This window comes from Macaca mulatta, chromosome 8 (genome assembly GCF_049350105.2).
Source record: "Macaca mulatta isolate MMU2019108-1 chromosome 8, T2T-MMU8v2.0, whole genome shotgun sequence".
NCBI lineage: Eukaryota > Metazoa > Chordata > Mammalia > Primates > Cercopithecidae > Macaca > Macaca mulatta.
The window spans coordinates 139646688-139664085 of record NC_133413.1 but is presented as its reverse complement, the minus strand read 5'-3'; the positions used below and the strand labels follow the sequence as shown (position 1 = coordinate 139664085).

The following is a 17398-nucleotide window of genomic DNA, read 5'->3' as shown; positions in this document are numbered from 1 at the left end:
AGGCAAGCTCCTCTTCCATTGAATTCCAGGTCAGCCTTTAAAGGTGCTTCAGCCATTCAGACAGAGACACTCCTGGCACCTCAGCTGCATTGTTCCCCTGTGTTTTCATTCTGTGGACTGGTAGTTAGTTACCTACCACTTTCAAGCTGAGTGATTGTAGGCAAATTAACCTTTCCGAGCCTCAATTCTTACATGCAAAATGGTCATCACAACATCTCTGGCTTCATTATAGTAGTGAGGATTAAATGGGGTAACACACACAGACTGCACTCAGCAGCACTGGCTCGTGATAAGTGCTCAATGAAGGTTTGCTATTATTAGCATTATCATGATCAGATTCATTGACTAGCCTGGCTCTCACTGTGTTTTCTCTGGTCCAAATTCAGAGCACTCCTTGCCATTGCTGATAGGATGGCAGCTGGAAAGTTGGCAGCCCTGAGTTGAACATAAGGTTTCCTTTCTAATGCAGCAGTGATGGCATCAGCCCTAATGAGTTTGCATGGGAAGAAACCTATTTTTTTGGACTTGGACTTCACGGGCCTTGGGCTCACTGGATGTGGGAGCCAAGGCTGCTCTCCTCAGTTTAGACAACACCTTCACAGAGTGTGTGAGCACACAAGTGCCTATTGTTCCTTTGCAATGTGTTTTCTTTCCTGCTTAGGCTGCAAAGGGAAAGAACAGTGTTCAGGCAGTTCTGCTCTGCAAAAATTCCCATTTGTTTCACCTGGCTAGCAGTCTTTGGTGAATCTCCCACGGTACACTGTCTCACCTGGGGATAAGAAGAGAGGCAGAAACAAGTGGGCATTTTTTGGTAACATCACTTCAGATAGACACGTTCTACTTTTCCTTAGGATGCTCAAAGTGATACATTTGGTGATTCATTTAGTAGCTCTTTAAAATACTTCAGATCTGATTTGAATGTGATGTTATATAGAAGCCATAGCATTTCACTCCTGAGACACTGTCAAGAAAACTAAGAAATGATGGGGAAGACTGATCACTTATTTTCTAAACAGCAACAACAAAAAGTTGAATTACAATTCAGGCATTTAGTTGAATCATGAAGCTGAATTTTAGGACACATTTGAAAATAATAATTTAAATCTATTTAAACAAGTAAAAAATATTTTATGAAAGTAACAAGTGCTCATTGTATAATATTTGGGGAAGAAAGAAAAAGCTATAGAAAATTAAGTAATAATGACTCACAACCCTAACCTCATAGGTTATTTTTAACACCAGCTATGTATTTTTTTCACAATGTTCTTGTTGGTATATCTGAATCCAGATAAATGCACAAAAAGACCAAAAAAGAGAGTAGAGGGAAGGCATCTTACTCGAGGATACAAAAGTATTGAGTTAAAGAAGGCAGAATGAGAGTTCAATTGCACAGAGTGGTAGGGGTGGTATGCCATCACCCTTCATCCCCATGCTGGGATAGGGAGGCATGTGTTTGTCCTTCGTTCCAAGTTGCTTGAGAGAAGCTTCCAGAGAAGCATTAAGAATGCAGACACAGGGAACAGGGGTCTGGTACATGCCCACCTGAGGACCCTAATGGGGCTGAAGCTTTCAGCGTCTCAGAGGCAGAGAGTGGAGCTGTTCTTGGAGGTGCAGGGGAGTTCTGGGTATGAGGAGTAAGTCTGGCTGTTTTTAAAGTGTCTTCACCTGTGTTAGTCCACTTTGCATTGCCATAACGAAGTATGTGAGGCTGTGTAATTTATAAAGAAAAGAGGTTTATTTGGCTCATGTTTCCACAGGCTGCAAAAGAAGCATGGCATGAACATCGGCTTCTGGTCAGGACATCAGGAACCTTTTATTCATGGGGGAGGGGAGCAGGGGAGTCACATAGTGACAGAGTGAACAAGAGAGAGAAGGGAGGAGGTGCCAGGCTCTTTAAAAAGCAAGCTATCGTGTGAACTAGTAGAGTGAGGAATCACTCATCATGAAGGAGATGGCGCCAAGCCTTTTAGGAGGGATCTGCTCCCCTGACCCAAACACCTCCCACCAGGCCCCACCTGTACTATTGGGGATCACATTTCAACATGAGATTTGGAGGGGACACTCATCCAAATTATATCAATCACCCATGAGGACTGCTTGAAGGAGCTAAATGACTCAGTGGAGAGGTGGTCATTGGAAGCTCAGGGGCTGAGACTTGAAGGGGAAAGGTAGGGTGAGAGACAGGGCAGGGTAATTAGAGCTGTGGATGGAGGCTCATGTGAAACTTCTTGCGGACTCATAGGAAGCTCCTCAAGGAGAGATCATCCTTACTGGGAATCTGCTTCCCCAGAGGCCACAAAGACCAGATTATGTCTGAGCCTGCCAGCGTCCCTCTTACCTCTCTGCCTTCAGTTGCCTCAACTCTGGGGGAGCCCAAGGGCAGCTTCATGGAGAGAAAGAGTAGAATAGAAAGGCCAGGGGAGAGAGAAGCAGCTGACTATGTATCTCTCCCTCATTGCAGCTTCCTAAGTGTGATGGTTGATATTGAGTGTCAACTTATTTGGATTGAAGGATGCAAAGTATTGTTCCTGGGTGTGTCTGTGAGGGTGTTGCGAAAGGAGATTAACATTTGAGTCAGTGGACTGGGAAAGATTGATCCACCCTCATTCTGGGTGGGGACAATCTAATCAGCTGCCAGCTCAGCTGAATAAAAGCAGACAGAAGAACATGAAAACACTAGACTGGCTTAGCCTCCCAGCCTACATCTTTCTGCCATGCTGGATGCTTCCTGCCTCAAACATCGAACTTCAAGTTCTTCAGCTTTGGGACTTGGACTGACCTCCTTGCTCCTCAGCTTGCAGACAGCCTTTTGTGGACCCCCAAATTGTGATCCTCTGAGTCAATCTACTTAAAAAACTCTCCTTTATGTATTCATCTATCCTATTAGTTCTGTCCCTGTAGAAAACCCTGAATAATGCACTAAGCATGAAGCAGGACCCTGAGTTGGTACAGAAAGAAAATTTTAAATTGCATCAGTGGACGGTGTATATACTACTTTAATTATTTGTAAATCATTATCAAATTATTGAATGGTATATTTTAATTATTAAAATGAGGCTTTTTATGCCTGAAGATGACTAGAGATAATATAAAATACACTATATTGTGTGTATATGTATATAAGATACATATACATATATAAAATCTGAGACGACCTGGGAAAGTTAAAGGCCTGCCTCAAGAGTTCCATTGCACAGGTTTAAAGGAACAGCTGAAAAAAGAAAGTTCCTTCTGTTTATACACTCTGGAGTTCATTGTGACCAGTAAAACATGCTCACATAGAGTTGATATAATAGAGGTTATACAATTTTCGATTTTGCTTTATTATTTAAGATTATAACGTGAGTACTTCCTCATGTGCAAGAAGTTTCATAACTATTTCATGGCTGTATGATGATCCACTCAATGAATGTGCTTCTCCAGTGATTAGATATTTGGATTGTTTCAAATAATTTACATTTTATGCTCAGAATTATTGTGTATACAACTATATAAGCCAAGTGGAACAAGTAATGTTGAACTCTAATTTGTTTTTCATAAAGCATTGGAGTGAATGAATGTTACCACTCACTGGGGGGAATCAACCTAAAACATTAGATTTTCAAGAAATGTGGGCTTCTTTAAAACAACAGGCTGATTGTCCCACTTGACTAAACTTCAGAATGATTCTACACAGGAAGTGGGAGGAGTGGGCTCTCAGCCCTCCACTGGGCAATCTGACAAGTTTCCACAGAGGGTATCAGAGATGGCACAGATTTAACAGTGAACCAATACCCTGAATGATTTTGATTTCAGGATAGATAATACACACAACTTAGGAAATTCCCTTTCCCAAAAGTTACTGAACCTATCCTTTCTAGTATTATTAATTCCCAGGACCCACAGTATTTCATAAGGGCTTTAAAATAAGCCTGACCAGTGAGTAGGAGAAATTCATTCTCCCCATTTAGCAGATAAGAAAACTGAGGCTCAGAGCTTTTCCAAATTCACTCTATTGGTGGGTAGCAGAGCCTGAGGACCAGAACCTTCTCTCTCCTAATTCATATGTATGTATGCATGCATCTATGTATGTATGTATATAATTGACACTACTTGCAATAATCTGGAATGCATGTATATAGATATAAAATTTTGACACTATTGGCAATAGTCTAGGACTAGAATGGTTTGCTTGGGTAATGGAGACCCGGGAATGTGACATGGTCTGATTTCACGGGTGCAGTGTGTGTTCAATTCTTCAAATTCTTGAATTTCAAGCCAGAGCTGTGCATTTAGCAATTAAGAGAACTCAGTGAGGTATGGTCTCGAAGAGAGAGAGAGCTCTATTCAAAGTGCTTTTTAAAATATACAGCATTTCCTTCCCTTGACGAGTACAGTGATCTAAGCTCTCCATTATTCAAACATGGGGTGAATAATAACAAGGCGCTGGCTGGGACTATTAAAGTGAAAAAAATACTTGGAGGGTTTTATAAGTCTTTACATTTAAATGCGTTCAACCTCTTCTTTTGGAGAAAACATTCCCAAGACTCCTTTGCTGCAGCTATTTTATTTTCTACTCAGGTCAGAGTTGCTAGGAAATCCTTGCTCTCTCCAATGTAAGAGGCAGTGGGTTATAGAATCATCAAAAGGAGACGCCGGGAATAACTGCAAGGCGATTGCCTTCGTCCTATGGGGACAAATGCTGGATTCCACCCTATAATGTGTTCCTCGTGTAGCTGAATCTGATTTCACTGTGGGTGTAACCAGAGACCTTTGCCCCCAAATTCATTGCAAGCGGCTGTGGACAACAAAGGCCCCTCGACGACTGACGAGGAGTTCTTCTGGAATGAGCGTAATCCAAAACCCATCACCGAGTTTTATTAGAACCAGCAAAAGCGACAGAACTATTGGTCATGACTCCAAAGAAGTCAGAGAAAACCCACACACTTCAGGTACTGATGCAAAGCTATTTCTCTAGCCAGAGGCTTGCATCAGGGTTTTTTGTTTTTTGTTTTTCTTTTTTAGTTTCTTTCTCTTTGACTGAAGGCGGAAGAAAGTACCAGTGTTGTCAAATTTGGGCCACTATTTTGGCTTTATCTTTTCAGCTTTTCTGGAAAATGTGATCACAAACTCTTTAAGCAGAGAACATCTTCTGTTAGTTTAAATTTGACACACATCATCTCAAACTCAAAGATGCTATGGGAACTAAGTAGAACTCAGCCTTAGCTTAACTTGTTTCCTTGGCAATATCCACTTATTTTTATTGTCTTTTTTAGGGGAGAAGACAATCCCTTAAGAATTAATGGAATACAATTCAGACTGAGTCATAAGCCTAGCTTTTATCAATTATTGGTATGCTACCCCAGGAAAAGTCCTCAGCTTCCCAGTGGGTTTTGGGACAGCAATTATTGTCAAAAGCAATCTAATTGCTTAGGGCTCATCATTTTAATTTCACAGATGAGAAAATAAATGTTACTGAGAGAAATTTTACGCTTTGAACAAAGAGCAGAGTGAGCAGGTGTGGAGCTAGACGCTCACCGAGGCTCACTTACCATGTACTCGGTTTGCTCTGCAGTGTTTCCTTCCATAGAAAATACATTTGCTAGATTGCACTTTCCATAGAACATTCACCTGCTCTTCCTTCCCCAATCGTGCACTTTGCCAAATTTTGGACCAACATATAAACACAAACCTTAGTTTAATTCTGAACTCCAATTTGCTTTTTTTTTTTTTTTTTTTGATGGAGTCTCACTCTGTCGCCCCAGCTGGAGTGCAGTGGCATAATCTTGGTTCACTGCAAACTCCGCCTCCCGGGTTCACGCCATTCTCCTGCCTCAGCCTCTCAAGTAACTGGGACTACAGGCGTTCGCCATCACGCCCGGCTAATTTTTTTTTTTTTTTTGTATTTTTAGTAGAGACCGGGTTTCACCATGTTAGCCAGGACGGTCTGGATCTCCTGACCTCGTGATCTGCCCGCCTCAGCCTCCCAAAGTGCTGGGATTACAGGCCTGAGTCACTGTGCCTGGCCTCCAGTTTGCTTTTAATCACCTCTCCTGCATTTCTTGATCTAAACTGGCATCACAATATGCTATAAATTATGGAAAGGAGGGATTTTTGATGTTTAGGATATCAGAGCATTCATAATTCTGTTTCCAGAAACATACTACTTTCTGGACCACCCCAAATAGTGCATCAGTAGAGGTTTTGAGATAATTCTATTATGACAGCATGGATGATGCTGTAAGAGAGTTTTTATTTTATATATCTATCAAATCAACTAGTTTTAAACTCAAATAGGGCAGGTACTGAGTTTCCTAAATTTGTAAGTGAATTTAATTAGGTACATGAATTGGCTATAGGACATTTTTCTAGACCCAACCAAATAAAAATTTACATGGGGTACAAACACACACAGTCATTTAACAGACTCATATTCACACTTTAAAAAAATTTACTGTATTTAATAAACTCCTCCTTCATATAAGCCAATACACCGTCAATATACCAGGCAGCAAGCCATACATATGAGGTCTCTGCCCTCGCAAAGCCTACTGGTTAGCTAGGAAGACACAATTATACAAATAATGGCAAGTGCAGAGTTTAATGAAGAAATAAGGTGGGTCCTATGTAGGCATATCTTCAAGAAGTGTGGACAGAGATTGCTAAGAGGGCTTTCCGGAGAGTATAGCATTTAAGCAGAAGTGTAAAGGGTGGTCAGGAATTAATTAGGTAAACTGGGGTGGGGAGAAAGTTTATTCTAAGCAAAAGTAACCAACACATGAAAACATCAAAGATGGGACAATCTGTGGCACTTTTATGACATCAACAAAAGTCCAGTGTGGCTGAACTGTAGAAATAAAGTCATGTGGTGGGTTTGAGGGTATGTTGAAGTAATGGGTCAGGAATGTGGTGGTACCAAAGAGCAATAGAAGGTGTTGATGCATTTAAAATTTTGAGCAGCCAGAACTGATTTGAATTTTAAAAAGAATGCTTATATTTCCATATAAAGTATGAAATTGAAGGGTGCAAGGATGGATTTGAAAAGACTAGTAAGGATGCAAATACAATAAAGTTACATAGGCTGGTGGCTTTAACTAGGATGAAAACTGTAGAACAGAAGAGGAGAAAGTTAAGCAAATGAATTTGAAAAATACTGAGGGAGTGTAATCGATCAGTTATTGATTGATTTTATCCATGTGGGAGGATTAAAAATGTGATCCAAGATAAATTTGCAAATTTCTAATTTTAACAACTCTTGGATGGTGGTACCATTTATCAACATGAAAAACCCAGAGAAAGAGCAAATTTAGAGTGGGATGATCATAATAACTGTATTACCTGACATTTACTGAGCATTTATTATGTGCCAGTAACTGTTTTATACATATATATGTGTATGCTCATTTCATCTTCTTGTGACTTTTAAGTAGATACAGTTATGAATAGTTTATTTAACCCCCACCCCTTCCACAGTCATATAGCTGTACCTGGAAGGACCAGGATTTCAACACAGTCTAATCTTAGAAGCCCTGAGTTTACTTATTACTTATTTACTTATTACTTATCTGAGGTTCATGTAGAAATGCTGATTAGCAAATGAAATATAAAGTTCTAGATTTCAGAAGCGAAGACTAAGCAAAAGGTATACATTAGGGTCTCATTAGATTAGTCATGATGGGCTATAAAATCTCAATGGTTTAACAAAAGAAATGTTTATTTCTTGCTCACCTGTCCCTCTCTGGTGGCTCTCCTTGGCAGCTCCTCTCCATATGTTGACGCATAGATCTAGACTTCTTCCAACCCATGGCTCAGTCACTCTTTGGAATTTCCTTGGAGTCCTGCACTGGTTTCTCTGCCTTCAGTTGAAGTAGGAGAAAGGAGTGCAAGATTTCTCATGGTATTTTAGGGGGCCAGAACTAGAAGTGGCATGCACCATTTCTGCCCAAATTATAGTGGCCAGAACACTTCATGTAGCCGTAACTGGTCACTTACATTTAGCTCTTGGCTCAGGAGGAAAATAGATTTTTCATAATCATATAGATGGTGATTGAAGCCATGGGAGTGAATAAGCTCACCTAGTGAATGAGTAAAGAATTAGAAAGATGGCCTAGGTCCGATATCTGACAAGATCTGTATAATAATGATGATGATTAATAATAGCTAAAACTTTTAGAGCACTTACCATGTTCCAGGCGCATTTACATATATTAATTCATGGGCTCCTTATAAAAGCCCTTTGATGTACTGCTATTATTATATCTTTTTATATAGATAAAGAAATAAAGTTACAGAGGTAGTAAATAACTCTCTGGAGGTCACATATAAGTAAGTGGCAGAATAAGAATTTGAAAGCAAGTAGTTTGTTTCCTGAGTCTATGAGTTTAATCTATGTCACATGCTACATAATTACTAACCTCAAGTACCTGAAAAATGTCACATTAATATGTAAGTATCTTTGCTATGAGTTCCCAAGGGGCAGGACTAAAACTAATAAATGGAATTTAAATTATGGAAGTGTTCAGCCCTGGAAGAAGGCAGCTCTAACAGAGCTATCTAAAAGGAAGCAAACTGCATCCTGAGATGGTGAGATTCTCATCAGTCAAAGTACCCAAGCATAAGAAGAACAAATCCTTGGTAAGGATGTCATAGAGAGGATTCAAGCATCAAATGAGTGCTTGGGAGAGATAATATTTTTTATTATTAATTTTTACTTTTATTTTAAGTTCCAGGATACTTAGCATTTATGTTCTCCATATATTCACCAGTTTCTTCCAGTGAATGTATAACACTTCTGCCAGCCTGATTTCTGAATTAGTTACTTAAAGTAAGTTCCAATTTCTGTATTTTCCATGTACTGGCCCTAAAAGTAAGAGGAGAAAGGAAAGAAAACATAAAAGAAGAATGTGCCTCTGTCATTAAAGATCTTAAAACTTACTTAAAGAGAGAAGACATACACGTGTGTATCATCCTTTGAAATGCCAGAGAGCCACCTATTTAGAATCTAATCTGGAAGAGATTGAGAAGTGATTTATAGATGGCAGAGGATCTCAAGGTTAGCTCAGATGTGTTAGCTCTCTACAACAAAGTCCCTCCACTATCGAGGTGGTTCTCCAGCTTTAGCAAGCATTGAATCACTTGGAGGGTTTGTTAAATCAACCTCAACTTTCTTATTCAGTAGATTTGGGTTCAGGTCTGCAAATATGCATTTCTAACAAGTTCCCAGGTGATGCTGCTGCTGCTGGTCATGTGATCACACTTTGGGATTCCTGATCCAAGACTTATCACTCAATACCATAATCTCCTGTTTATGTGTCTAGCTTCTTCTTTTGAACTGGAACAGAAACGATCTTGTTTGTCTTTGAATATGCAGGGTCTACCCTATTGTTCCTCAGTAAATTTGTGTGATGTAAGTAATTTGAAAGAAATGTGTAGTTTTCTAGAAGCACAAAGAGGGAAAGAAACTATGGCAGTCAGCAGGGAAGAATCCTATGTTCTCTCCTCCCACATGTTTGGAAACATGATTCACGCAAGGAGGTGTCTTAGATTAAAAGCAACCTTATGCAAGTACAAATATGTATACAAATACCCCATTTTATAATTATGCACACAGGACTACAGTCCTCAAAGGGGCAGCAGAATATTTTCTTCTCACCTCTCTTTTTTGTCATTTTCCTTCGTCTTCAGACTGTCACAGCCATTTCATGAAGGAAAATATTCTTTCTTGTACATTGAATGTAATTTGCCCCTTCCTGGAGTCCATTCCCTTTGGGTTGGTGCTGGCTGAACTTTGCAGTCTTCACTGAAGGGGGAACCCTTTCTCACTGTTCTCTGGGAGAGCAGCCTCTTTGAAGTCACAGCTGGCTTGACTAAACTCATTTCCTCCATCCACAATGTGCCTCTGATGTAGTGTTGGCTGAGGCTCCCTCTTGCCGGCTCCCGCTCTTGAAACAGACCCAAGTGCAATGTTCAATGTGAGTGTTTGGCTTGGCTTAAATTTGGCCAAATCATCTGTACTTTGTTTCATTTGAAAGCCTTACTTTTTTTTCTTGCTCTCTCTTTTTCTCTCTCAACTAGTTCATTCCAGATGTTTTTGATTTGTCTTTTTGTGGTCTACTCCACCCAGTTCCTAAATCAGTAAATCATTTTCATGCTTCTTCCAAAATCTAGGGAAAGAAAATGCTCAATTAGAGAGAAGCTGATTATAGGTCTCATAGAGCTTACACTTGGGGATGGCTGCTCTCCTCGGGAACTACCTTTGAAAAGTAGGAGAAAATGTCTTCCAATTGAGGATACTTAGATTTGGCTTCACCATCTTTTCAACTTTTTAGCATTTGGAATAGGAGAGTAGGCAAAATGTTGATATGCTAATATAATACACGTCCAAGCTCATCCTCTACTTTAAGGCTTGATATATAATTGCTATTCTTGCTTGAAGTCGTTCAATTACTGAAGTGCAAATAGAAGTTCCCATTCTATGAACTCTTATGTGGCAATGATAGAATGTACTTACATATAATATTAATGGCCTTTCTCTCTTTCCTGTCACCTTTTACCTTTCTCAGCATTTTGATTGTGATAATGTGGGTAAGGGCAGCATGTTTCCTTTATTGTCATTATGCAGAGTGAAGAACTTGTCCTTGGTGGAAATCACAGACCTGATAGGCTAGTGAAGGAATTTAGAGAGAAAAGTCAATAGACTCCCTGAGTTTGGGAAGAGAGTTTTGGATATATTGAGAGCAAAGTTGAGAGATTGAAGGTAGCTGATTGTCTAATAAGTTAGAAAAAAACTGGAGAAGAATATTTTAAGACATTTTGCCATTACAAATGCAATTTCTTTCTGGTGCCTTTTCAGGTGATTTTAGTTAAGATGTACATATCTTTCCAAGAATTTTTTTTGGAGAGGACATGTTTTGTCTTTTGGATTTGATATTCCGATGAGACATACTGTTCAGGTTGCACCTATAAAATGTTGCAATACTTAATTTATTTCATTCTGCTGTATCATTATTTGACACCAGGACCCAGCAGAAGGCAAATGGCTTTTAGAGCTATACAGATGCTCTAATTTTTTTGTGAGAAGAAGAGTTCTAGTTACTCATGGAGTAGTGCATTTAATTAAATTAATTACTCAACTTCTCTGAATCATTTCTTAAAGGGGATTATATTAATATCCAACTTTCAGTACCATCTTAAACATTAAATGAGCTTATCTAAAGTACCTGTCACTGGTAAAATTTGTAACTGGTGTGTTGAACAACCATGAATAATAAAGTGGCATCAAAACACAGCTTCATTTTGATATTCAACTTTAACTTTGTTATTTAGTTACTCAGTTATCCAAGCCACTGGTTGAAAATGTTGGCAGATTTCGTCAATTTTTGGACATTCTTAGATAATAAATAATAGATGATAGAAAATTATCCAGTCACTCTGTATATCAAAATCAGATGAGTCAGAAATGTCCAGTGAATGTCAAATTCAACATGATAATCTAGAAATTAATATTTTAGTCTTCATTCAAAGATTAGACATCTTCCCCTAATCCATTTATTCAATTGGGCAACCTGAGTAGGTCAGTCTATGTTTGGGAGGATGGGGTATGATTAGCCCCCTTTTTCCACTCACCTTCCTTCCCTTCTTTACTGCATGTTCACCTATTTTCTTAAGCTTGAATTGACAGCCTGTCCTGGGCTGAATGCGGGAAGAGAATTTGGATAGATGTGAGAATTCTGATTTGGCCAGTTGTGAAATGCTTCTTATTTGAGCCTGGCCAATGAGTTCAGCTAACTCTTTCTCTGATGAATATTTCTGTGGGATCTTTAGAGCCTCCCCAACTGAATTTCTTTTAGCAGGATGTCACGGGCATGGGAAGTGTCTTGATTTTTGGTCAGTGTAATCCTGATCCACAGTAAACTCATATTTCTGGCAGTCTACTCAATATATGCTCAACGGGTGTCTTTGCCCTATGGCAGAAGCCCCATTTGTCAGATCTGTATGTAAATGACTGATCTTTCCAATGAGATTCAATATGAGAAGACTGCAATGCACACTGAGGGAGGTGCAGTGATTTTCCAGACCCCTATTCCCACCCTGTGATGGCAGACCATTTCACCTTGTGCCATACGTGAATATTCTCCAGGCATATGTTACTCATCAGGCCACAGCATTTCCCCAAATTCTCTCCAGAATGCACAGAACGCTCTCTTCAGCCAGAGAAACTCTCTTTAAGCTTACAGTAAAATTAGGGGAGAGTAGTGGAGAGAGAAATGGTATCAGAGCACAGTTTTTTAAAAATAAATATTTTCCAGAAAAACATTCTTTCTAACATCCATTCTTTCATCACCCTTTTAACATCTTTGTGGGTTTTAGATTCATATGACTCTCATACTTACTTTGAAACTTCTGCAGGTGACATAGCACCCCACCTTAGAACTTTTTATCTATTTCATCTTGCTTCTTAATAAAACCTTACAAGTTTACATCCTGTTATACACTCAAATGTCACAATTTTTCCATTTTAATGTTACCAAATGAAACGTAAGTTTTTTTGAAAACTCTAGCAGTTGCAACGTCTTTGGCACACTCTATGATGTACCTAATATGGCAATACTCACAGAGATCTATAAGAAAATAGTTTTAATTAAGTTGAACTCCTTGGGTTTCTCTTAACACATTCATAGAACTGTGGTATAGTTGAGTGTTCTATAAATATATGCTGAATTAAAGAAAATGAGTTATCATGAACTCTGACTTTGCTATTTGGCTTTGTAACATGAGGTGAAGCATTACTTCAAAAGATAGTTTCTTATTTATCAAATTGAAATTTTGTTGCTATGACCCATGAGCCCCTGTTATTAATAGCTGTAAAAGCCCCAGAAATTTGTAATTCTACACGTGGATTTTTCCCATTATCATAGTTTCACATGTGTGCCTCTTATGGTCAAGTAGACAGCAACGGGAACGTGGGTAGGGACTATGAATGACCTGTGTGTTTGTAGGTGTAGATGTAGTCAGTAAAGTTTTTCACCTTATCTTCTATAAAGAGCTCAAGTGTCCTAGATGAGAGAGGCTAACACAGATCAAAGGCAATGCCAAGGATGCTACTATTGGGTAACCTTTCTAATAGGTGGGTGATTAAGAACTGATTAAAGGACATAATGTCACTATAGTGTGGTCTTTTGGAGTCTTCTCTTTGTTTTCTCTTCTGAACATATGGCTCTGTGAAATTTGTACATAGATACATAGGCAAAGTAATTTCTGTAGGATTCAATAATTTACAAGTCCTAAGCAGAAGAGCCATCTGTGAAAGCTCACAGGAGGGAGTGGTCACTTTACCTCTGTAGGGTTAAGAGGAGTTTTCACAGAAGAGAGGAGGTTGGATGAGTCTTAGAGGATGATTAAGCATTTATGAGATAGAAAAGGAAGAAAGAAAGCTATCTCTTCCTTTCTGTGGGATTGGCAACAACTGAGAAAACTATGAAGAAGTAGGGATCCAAATATCAGCTTCAGCAATATATACTAACAATAAAAATACTCTTACCTATGATACAGTATTTCTCTTCTGAGATACACACCTTAGAGAAGCTGTTATATATGTGGACATGGAAATACGTCACAAAATATTCATGGCAGTATTATCTGTAATGGTGAAAAATGAGAAACCATTTAAATATTTATCATCATATATATGCAGCATATTAGTCTGTGGGAGTACTACAGTAAGGTGAATGAACTAGCAATGCATCTATCAATATGAATAAATCTTGACAACATAATATTGAGTACAATAAACTTTTTATAAGAATGTTAATATGATACTCTTCACATTTAAAGTTTATAAATATGAAAAACCTTGATATTGTTAAGGAACACTTTCATATTAATATGAAAACATTCAGTAAAATGATAAACACAAAGTTTAGTGGTGGTCCTCTCTGGGATAGGAAATGTGTGAGAGAAGTATGGGAACAAAAAGTATATACAAAGAGTATCAATTGTATTGCTAGTGTTAGCTCTTAAGCCTAGTGGCAGGGGTATTTTTCTTTATGGTATTCTTTAGAATTATCTGAACGTGTTGGATGCCTGAAATATATGTGCCATATACATGTACACAAAAAGTATTTTTTAAAAAATAAGGCTCATTGCTGACAAACGTACATTGGGACATATGACTTAGGCTCAAGACCAAATGGGCTCTCAGTGCTTTCTTCTAAACAAACTTTGTCCCCCACCACAGGGCAGAAAATCTCTACACTGCTGACCTTGTCACAGTGCAGCAGGAACACAGAAAAAAGCATGATCCATGGTCCAGGTAATGAGTCACAGAGGTTGACTAACTTGTTCCCCTCATCCATTAATCAGACAAATCTTTCCTCAACAGAGGCATGAGTGAGAGGTTGTATTAGTCTGTTCTCATGCTGCTATGAATAAATACCCAAGGCTGAGTAATTTATAAAGGAAAGAAGTTTAATTGACTTGCAGGTCTGCAGGGCTAGAAGCCTCAGGACACTTACAGTCATGGCAGAAAGGGAAACAAACATGCTCTTCTTCACATGGTGGCAGGAGAGAGAATGCCGAGCAAAGGGTGAAAGTCCCTTATAAAATCATCAGATCTCATGAGAACTCCCTCACTATTACAACAATGGCATGGAGGAAACCACACCCATGATTCAATTACCTCCCACCAAGTCCCTCCTATGACAAGTGGGGATTATGGGAACTACAATTCAAGATGGTATTTGGGTGGGGACACAGCCAAACCATATCCGAGGAGGAGGAAAGGTCAAAGCTTGTCCTCATTATTTCTGAGAAAGCAGAAGTTTCTATTATGAGGCAAATCCCTTCCCTTTCCTCTTGAATAACCTGAGCCCTCAATTACTACTTACATTATTTATTAGAAAATAAGTTTTATTGATATAAAATTTGTCCAGGTTATCCATAGCTATTCTACTATATAAATTAGGGCTGTAGTTAATGTAATTAGATTTCTAAAGAGTTTCATGATTCTTCATTTGGAAAGATAAAGGAAACAAACACCTCTTGAGTGCCCATCATGGCTAGCCTTTTGTAACCTTGGGAACTGTGATGCTCTGCACTGACTGGTTCCCTGAAGAAGCATCCCAAATTGCAAACAGCTTATGAAACAACAGAACCTGATTAGACAGCCTCAGGTATGTTAGGGTAACTAGTGTTCCACAAATTACTTGAGAAAGACTGATGGAGAACCAAGAAAAGCCTGGCAAGGTTGCCAATTTTTAAATTAATTCAGACATTGCTCTCATAGGCTTTCAATACAACATATTTTCCCCAAATTCTAATACCTGTAGATCACCTTGGGAGGCTCTGCATAAGAAAACATGGCCATGATGGCTGATGAGTGGAGTCATGGGAGGGAAAAGGGGTATTGGTGGCTGCAAACTGATTTCAAGAACCTAGTTCTACTAGGTTTCAAGGTCAGGCGAAAAGCCAGTGAAGAATTAGGAACAAGCTGTCTGTTGAAATTAGAGTTGAACTACCATAGTAGTTACCACAGTGAACTGTGAATAGGTACCTAAGAGCAGTACATGGCATTGAAGTTGGGCATCATGCCCATTCTGTCATCACCAAAGTTCTCAAAAAGAGGAACAAATGGGTACTGTATGATAAATTATACAACAGTCATGTGAATTATATAAAGCATTAGTTAGTTCTATTTGATTTGTGACAGAGTAGATAATAAATTTTTCATCAAGAGAATAAAACAAGAAGATACCATGTCCTTTACAGAGGAAAACCTACCATGACTCATCTAAGCAATCTATAAACCCCTTCTCAAATATTTTAGTCTAGAAGCAACACTAAGAAAGCCAACAGTCGATTGGAAGTGCCGTATCACAGAAGCTAGAGGTTAGACAATGAGGGCTCCAATCAGGGTTCCCAATCAAACAGTTCTATAGTGTTGGGGGAGAACTTGCTTAAGGTCTCTAAGTAAAATTTTATAATGTTACTGATCTTAAAGGTGTTCAGTGAGATAATACATGTAAATAAGTAAGGATATAATGGGTCATTCCAAAGTGGGCTTCACTTTTTCCCTTAAAGGTCGCTCCTTGACTTCAAAGCTGAGGATTTGAAGTTGAATCAAATTTCCCATCACCTAGTACCGTCTGAGAATTCTAGTCACATGTATTCAGAGAGACCTTTCCCATAGTGTTTCTGCAATTTTGTTGCCGGTCTTGACTAGGAGGCAGGGGGAAATCATTACAATATTTTGGAAATGCTTATTCAGTTTTACTTTTTGTCTAGTGGTGGGTGGATTTAAGTTATTTCCCTGAACACATCTGCCCTGAATTTGCATATGTAATGAAAATGATTCTTTATTAAAATGTTTTTGTGTGTGTGTGTTTAAATTTTTATTTTGAAATATTTTGTTGTGGCTGAAATACATGCTTTCCTAAGAGGAATTCCCTTATGAAAAAAAAATGTGGATAACCCGTAGGGTATGGCTACTCAGAGAAAGAGCACAAGACTAGAAATATTCATAATTCCAGCAATTCCCCACTGTGGGGAAGAAGGAGTCAATTATCATTTAAACAAAATGTTTATTGAGGTGTAGATACATACACAAGTCTTAAACATAAAAATTAATAGATTTTATGTATGGAATATTCTTTCTTTTTAAATTTTAGATTCAGGGGGTATATGTGTATGTTGTTACATGGGTATATTCCTTCATATTGAGGATTGGGTTTCCGGTTAACCTGTAAGCAAATACTAAACATAGTACCCAATACGTAGTTTTTCGACCCTCATCTCCTTCCCACTCTCTCCCCTTTTGGAGTCCTCAGGCTCTCTTATTTCCATTATTATGTCCATGTGTACTTACGTTTGGCTTCTACTTAGTAAGAACATGAGGTATTCGATTTTCTGTTTCTGAGTTGTTTCACTCAAATTAATGGCCTCCAGCTCCATCTGCATTGCTATGAAGGACATGATTTCACTCATTTTATGGCCGCATAGTATTCCATGGTATATATATATACCACAGTTTTTAAAATCCAGTCAACCATTGAGGGACATTTAGGTTGATTCCATAATTTTGCTATTGTGAATAGTGCTGCAATAAACTCACCATGAAGATACCTTTCTGATAAAATAATTTATTTTCTTTTGGGTATATACCCAGTACTGGGATTGCTGGGTCAAATTATTGTAGTTGTAGTTTTAGTTCTTTGAGAAATCTCCATACTGTTTTCTACATACATTCCCACAAAGAGTCTATAAGAATTCCATTTTCTCCATATCCTTGCCAACATCTGTTATTTTTTGACTTTTTAATAATAGCCATTCTGATGTGTGTGAGATGGTATCACATTGTGGTTTTAATTTGGATTTCTCTGATGATTGGTGATGTTGTACATTTTTTCATATTTGTTGGCACTTG

General features: G+C 38.5%; 1 long non-coding RNA gene across 1 annotated transcript in view; it reads right to left on the bottom strand.

The window, feature by feature from the left end:
• Window positions 1-7908, bottom strand: part of LOC114680124 (uncharacterized) — an 88971-nt gene extending 81063 nt beyond the window's left edge. The window contains exon 1 of the long non-coding RNA XR_003732182.2: window positions 7708-7908. This is a non-coding gene — a long non-coding RNA (uncharacterized LOC114680124). The remainder of the gene's footprint in view (window positions 1-7707) is intronic.
• Between the last annotated feature and the right edge of the window lie 9490 nt (window positions 7909-17398).